Here is a 7,574-nt window from a genome sequence, read left to right as displayed (position 1 = left end):
TGTCTGGGAAGTCTGTGGAGATTTGTGTGTTTTGGGGTGTTCAGCAGTGGGGGGGCCTGTTGGGGAGGCACTGGGCAGTGGGAGAGTTCTGTGTGTGTTGGGGCGCTGGGCAGTAGGGGTCTGGCTCCTAGGGTCTGGGCAGCCCGGAGGCTCTGCATGCTGCCCGCGCTTGCAGGCCCTGGCCCCCTGCTCCCATTGGCCACAATGGAGCCAGCGCTGGTGGTGGCCGCCCCTGTGCCTAGGGGCCGCAGGGTCCTGCCAGAGAGAGACCAACACCTACAAGATCTTCACCAAGCATTCTCAAAACTACGATACCCGCACAAGGAAATAAGGAAACAGATCGACAGAGCCAGACGTGTACCCAGAAGCCTCCTGCTGCAAGACAAGCCCAAGAAAGAAACCAACAAAACTCCATTGGCCATCACATACAGTCCTCAGCTAAAACCTCTCCATCGCATCATCAGTGATCCACAACCCCTCCTGGACAATGATCCCTCACTTTCACAGGCCTTGGGAGGCAGGCCAGTCCTCGCCCACAGACAACCTGCCAACCTGAAGCATATTCTCACCAGCAACTACACACCGCACCATAGTAACTCTAACTCAGGAACAAATCCATGCGACAAACCTCGATGCCAACTCTGCCCACATATCTACACCAGCGACACCATCACAGGGCCTAACCAGATCAGCCACACCATCCCCGGTTCGTTCACGTGTACGTCCACCAATGTAATATACGCCATCATGTGCCAGCAGAGCCCCTCTGCTATGTACATCGGCCAAACTGGACAGTCCCTATGTAAAAGGATAAATGGACACAAATCAGATATTCGGAATGGCAATATTCAAAAACCTGTAGGAGAACACTTCAACCTTGCTGGACACACACTAGCAGATGTAAAGGTCGCCATCCTGCAGCAAACAAACGCCAGGCCCAGACTTCAAAGAGAAACTGCTGAGCTTCAGTTCATTAGCAAATTTAACACCATCAGCTCAGGATTAAACAAAGACGGTGACTGGCTCGCCAACGACAAAAGCAGTTTCTCCTCCCTTGGTGTTCACACCTCAGCTGCCAGAAGAGGGCCTCATCCTCCCTGATTGAACTAACCTCGTTATCCCGAGCCTGATTCTTGCTTGCATATTTATACCTGCCTCTGGGAATTTCCACTCCATGCATCCGACGAAGTGGGTATTCACCCACAAAAGCTTCTGCTCCAATACGTCTGTTAATCTGTAAGGTTCCACAGGACTCTTGGCCGCTTTTACAGATCCAGACTAACATGGCGACCCCTCTGATATTTGGGAAGATAAGTGACCTGCCTGAGGTTATTCAGCGAGTCAGTGGCAGAACCAAGGCGCAAACATTGACTCCCGGACCTCTTCTTTAACTGCAAGCCCATCCTTCCTCTCCTCAAAGCCCTGAGGATTTTGAGCGAAATTCACCCCAGCGCAGAGAGCCAGCAAGGCCCTATGCTACCCATACAGGAGGCCTGTGGAGGGTTGAGGCTGGGGGCAGTAAGTTGCTGTAGGGCTACACCAGCAGCAAACATTGGTAGCTGGCCATGCTGTCTCAGCAAGTCAGGCTGGTACATTTGGAGGGGGTTGCCCATCTGCTCCTGAGGGAGTAAGCCAGGGCACAGCCTAAGCCTAGCCCTGCACTGGTGTACGCTCCAAGTCACAATCTAGCCCTTTGTGACTCGTCTAAGGGAAGAGCCAATGCTGGCTCCTATTGCTTATGTTCAGACCAGTAGCCACAACCGTTCTCAGCCTCAGGTAAGTGTCTTAAAGGTGCTGAAATGAGATTGTAGGGAGATTGTCCAAAGGTGAAATTGTCACAAGAGACTCCTGCATTGGCCGGGGCCCAAACCCTGTCACAACACACTCGTCAGCAGCCATGTGTGTGACCACAGTTCTAAGGAAAGGAGGGAGGATGGTCAAGTGGTTAGGGCTTTGTCTTGTGCTTGGGAGACAGGTTGAATTCTTTGCAGTCCTCCTCCATGACTCTGGACCAGTCACTTAGCTGCTCTGTACCTCAGTTCCATGTCTGGGGGGAGGGATAGCTCAGTGGTTTGAACATTGGCCTGCTAAACCCAGGGTTGTGAGTTCAATCCTTGAGGGGGCCATTTGGGATCTGGGGCAAAAATTGGGGGTTGCTCCTGCTTTGAGCAGGGGGGTGGGGCTAGATGACCTCCTGAGGTCCCTGATATTCTATGATCTGTACAATGGACATAACAGCACATCCCTACCTCAGAGGGAGGCTGTGAGCATATGTCAAAGACTGTGAGGTGCTCAGATCCCATGGTTATGGGGGCCATATAAGTGCCATGAAGAGTGAGCAGGCACTATACTAATATATTTGCAGATTAAAATTGAAAAACATCATGTTGGATTCACGTTGCTATATTTTTACACTGTCACTTTGACTTTCCTTATGTTGTCACAGGATATGGGCTTAGAAGAAATTACCTGACTGATCAAGCAATTGATTTTGTGTAGCTTGTTCACAAAGTCAGTCTTACAAAGTTTTTCCAGTATATTTATAAAGAAAAATGGACCTGTCAGGTTCTGACTTGCCCTAATCGTTCTTGGGATGTATTTAAAATTGTGTTGCTATTATTTTAATAATTACATTGTAACTGAAATAATAATAGTAACGACAATGACAATAACGTGAAACAGGGTTAGCATAAAAAGATGATAAAATGCGATCAATAAACCAATCAACTATTATTCACGTTTGGATTTAATTTACGATACCAGCTGCATCCATCCACCACTAGAGGGCAGGCAAGATGTATACAAACTAATCTTATTCTATGCATTCATTGCAAAAAGAACTCCTTTGCCTTCCCAAGAGGTGTGACTCATGCAGTTGCCAAAATGCTATTGTTTATGTTTCATTTGAGTATTTGCAAAGACTTTCTCAGCCTGATTCCTGAGCCTTTCACTAACCTCCCATGTTGCATAACACACTGGGCATTTTATTTTATTTACGAATGCTTCAAATTTTTCACGGATGAAATAAACTCAGTGTAACTCTATACATCAGGCAGTGTCCAAAGACTCCATGTGAAATGTGAAAGACTTTTCTACACAGCATGGATTCAGAACGCATTTTAGTGGTGGGCAATCAGTGCATAAGATTTAGAGGGCCAGATTCTCACCTAGGGTAAATCAGTGTGGCTCCATTTAAGTCGATGGATCTGCACCAATTTACACTAGCTAAAGAAGATCTAGCCCCCTCTGGGATGTAACGGAAATTAACTCATCATACACTAAATGCTTTCTCAGTTACAAAAAATGTCAGCTCTAGGCCCCCCACTGAAAGATAGTGATGTAAAGTACTACGCACAAGCCTGGTTTTGCAGCCCTGATGCATGGGAATAGCATCGTTGCCTTCAGCAGGCCTTGTGTGAGAAAGGATTACTTGCCGGAGTATGCACTACATGTCTGGGTAGGATTTGCAAGATAGGCTGTAAATCACCTTGCACTGATGCCTTCTGGGCAAATCACAGACAAAACCTATACCACTGCCGAAGGAAACAACATATGGAACCATTCAAAATGCTGTTCATCTTTGATCTTTGTCATATCAGTCTGTCTGTCTCTCAATCTGACCTGTCATCTTTGACTCCTTCAGCCATGCCCCCTCCTGCTCCAATACATCCCCTAAGCCAGTGGCTAGGGAAAATATTAAATATGCTGGAAGTAGTCAGGTGTACCTTAGCGTCATAGCAGCCATCAACACTGACTGGTTGGAATTCTAGATCCAGGAGCCACTATCACTACAGAAAAGCCAGCATGTGAATTTGCTGCATAAGCAGACTCTTTAATTCATAAACAAAGGCAAATGGATTCATTGTTTTCCCTAACCATGCATTTCCCCAAATGCCTTTGCACTAGGAAACTGCGAAAAAAGTCTCCATGAAGCTCCATCAGAATTCCTAATGGCATCCCCACTGGCTGTGCTCATGCCCTTTCTGTGTTTACTTTCTAAAAATATTCCAGCCAATGAGTTTACTGGCAGGAATGTCCGTGGGAACAGAAAAAGGAAAGGGAATAGTTGGGAATGTTTTAAACCTGTAAACAGGAGTATTCACCCCAGAAAATGGAGTCTAAGAGTTACACTCATCCAGTCAGGGAACAGAAGATTATCATGTGACCCACATACCCAATCAAAACCGGTCTACAAGCTCTACTGGTTGTGAGCTCTACAGTTATTGGTGACTGGAGCTCAATGATTCATCTACACTGGCTCCCCATCCATGGGATTTGTGGGTGTGGTGTGTTTGTAGGAGTGAGCCCCAGAAGAGGGAGTGAGTTTGATCTGCTAACGAAGACCCCTGTGCTCATGCAGAGCTCCGATATGATCTGCAGAGCGTGCAGATGTGGGTTGGCTCTTCAAGACCATCCTTTTAGTGTGTGGCCATCCATGGCCTAGCACAACAGGGCCTCGGTCCTTGACTGATGTCACAGGCAAACTGGTCAAGAACTTTATGACTAAATGTTTTTTTGTTGAAACCAAAACTTTGAAATACGGAGCCAGACCCTGTCCCTTCTAGAATAGCCTGGTTGTTGGAGTACTCCCCAAGGATATGGGAGATCCAGAGTAGGGACTTGAACATCAGTGTCCCACATTCCCGGTGAGTGCCCTGATCACTGGACTATTGGCCAGGTTGGGGGCTGTCTGTCTGTCTTGTTTTTCATGAAAAAATGTGTAAGGTTTTGGTTTTGTTCAGCATCAGAAAGGAAACAAATGCTGGAACCACACAATTTTTCACAAAACTGAATTTTTGTTCCATCACAGCCTCAAGGGCAATATCTGTGTAACAGCGTTGCTGGGCTGGGCTGGCTGGGTCTGCATGTGTGACACCCGTCGCTGGCCAAGGGGCCATTTCCCTTCCTTTTAGATACAGATTTAGTCACAGCCATCTGTCCCTTCATAATCTCCGGCTTGATGACTTCAAGGAACTAAATCTGGGAATGAAAATGAGGGATTTGAAGATGCTCCATATGGCTCAATAAGTGACAGCCCAAGTCCTAAATACTGGATGAAATTCAAAGTCCTGAACTAGATCTTCAAAGCTTTCAGAGGACAGGTGTCCCCAATCCTAGCAAGTGCCCCTTCCTAGCCACCCCTGCTGTAAGGGGGATCCTGAGCAGAGTCCAGCCACTGTCCCTATCTTGGGGTCCCTCGGTACTCTCTCAGGGCATCCTCCTCCCAGCACTGTTCAGCCTCCTAGCCCCCCTGGGCACACCACTGACCCTTCAGAGTACCCAGTGCTAAACACACCCCTCTCACAGAACGCTATCCTTCTGATTTAGAAGGTTGCTACAGGTGCAACCCTTCTGATTTAGAGTTTAACTCCCTGAGAGGCTCACAGTAGTTGTGAAGCAGTCCACACACACATGGTTTGCACAGTCTAACCCACCTTTATGCTGTTGTATACTTAATCATGTGAAGCACAGGAGAGTTCAGATCATACTAAACAATACACATCTGAAAGCTCACTATCCCTCACTTTCTGTCTCACCCTTCCCTTGTGAGCCCCTGGAGAACCATCAGTGTCCAGGAAGGCAGGCAGTCAAGGTGCCCCTCTTCATGCAGGCTTTTCCATGGTAGGTCCCTCCTGGAGCCTCTTCCCAGCTTCTGTGACTCTGACCTGGTCTCTCCTCCCTCACGTTTCCTCTTCCTATCTGGCCCCAGTTCCTGTGTGTGCCTTTATTTTAAGCCTCTCCAGGTGATCTACTCTCTTTTGTTCTCCTCCTGGTAACTTCCGGGGCTCCTGCCTTTCCCCCTCATTTCAGAGGGCCAGCTAACTGGATTTCTAGTAAATGCATTTCACCCATTGTCACAGACATCGGCACCTGAATGGGGTCATTGAGGTGCAAGATTGGGGTCAAGAGCTTTAAGCACTTTTTATTGTATCTGTCGGATGCACATATGCTACAGGGCTTGTCAGCAAAGGTGGCTTCCCTTACATATAGGCACTCATGCCCCAGTGGATTTTCATCATGTAATTTCACAATAGCAATCAGAATTTGCAAATTGTACTGATATAGTCCCAATTCATCATGGCAGGGCCCCAGGATATCTCAGAGACCACTTCTCTCCCTACAATCAGGACTCACCTCCCAGAACAATAGAAGCCATTAGGAGCAACAAAACTAGGCCAACTCAAAAATTGTCCATAGTTTTTCAACCAAAAATTGGGTTTTCAATTAAACAATTTTTTTTTGCCAAAAGTGTCTGCTTTCTGTGGGAAATTGTGACTTTTTGTTGAATAACCTAATACCCCAAAAATGAGAAGTTTTTCATTTTTGTTCTAAAACCAAGAAGTTTCAGCCGGACTACATCTCCCATGATACACCGCGGTGTCCCCTCTTGCTGAGCCAGCACACTGCATCATGGGAGTCTATGGCCAAGGTACAGCATGTGAAACAGTCCAGCTAAGAAACCTGCCCCTAGAGGAGAATGGGGGCCCGACACACCTTAATTGCAACTCCCAAGTGGCACTGCTGTGGCATTTCCAAATCAAAATTTTTCAGGAAAAAATCCGACCAGCTATAAACGAAATTCAGATCAACATGAAGAGACCTGCAGGAGTAAGAGCCAGAGCATTCTCAGCAGCTAGCCAAGGAGAGGAGCTATCAATCAATGCTGTTTAAGCTTTTTGATGCCTTGATATAATTTTTGTAAGGTGCGTGGATACAATAGCGATGAGCAAGGGTTAGACCAACACCCCTCTCCAATGACATTTTGAATCCAATGGCTGTTCTAAATGGAGAAATATGAACCTAACTCCTAGAAAGCAGACTCTGGAGCAAAGTGCTCTCCAACTTGTTTTCAATCACCTGACTCATAGAATCATTTGTTATTTCAGTCAAAGGTAATGATGTCAGAAATATTTTCAACAAAAACCACATCAGTCTTGCCTAGTTTGGCGTTTTATGACAAATCCGAAAGTCAGAACAGGTTTGTCAGAAGGATCACTGTTTCATGAACCTTTTGAATGAGCTTGGGTTCCGTGTCAAGGAAACATCTAGCCTAATACACGCCCCTACCTCAAGACAGGATTGATTCAATTATTCCTAAATTATCTCTGTGAAGATCAAATACAGAGATGTGCAAAAAGGATAGGCAAAATTCTAGCCACAAGCTGCACATATGTATGCACCTAAGACTCGCAGCAGAAAGGGTGAGGGTAACATGGCAGGGCTCAGCCCTGATTCTCAACACCCCAAAGAATATAGAAATGCTTCCCTGACTTCTTGTGATTTTAACTTGGCAACTTTTTGTCCTGATCCTTTATTCCTAACACATGTCAGTGGGAGTTTGAGGTGTCCAAGGAATTCATGTTTTATGATAGCTATTTTAAAAAAAATACATTTTGGGACAAATTCTGCCATCAAAACCGTGGGTGCACCTTGCACTTGTCCCTATATACCATGGTGGTTGGTGCATTGGCTTCCCCTTCTCCACAGCATCAAAGTCCAGCTCCTTGATGTCCTTACCTTTAAGGCCCTCCACAGATTTGCCCTGATCTTGTCTTTCATTATGTTGCCCCATT

The sequence above is a fragment of the Lepidochelys kempii genome, chromosome 1, assembly GCF_965140265.1.
Source record: "Lepidochelys kempii isolate rLepKem1 chromosome 1, rLepKem1.hap2, whole genome shotgun sequence".
Lineage (NCBI taxonomy): Eukaryota > Metazoa > Chordata > Testudines > Cheloniidae > Lepidochelys > Lepidochelys kempii.
Note: the sequence above shows the minus strand (reverse complement) of the source record.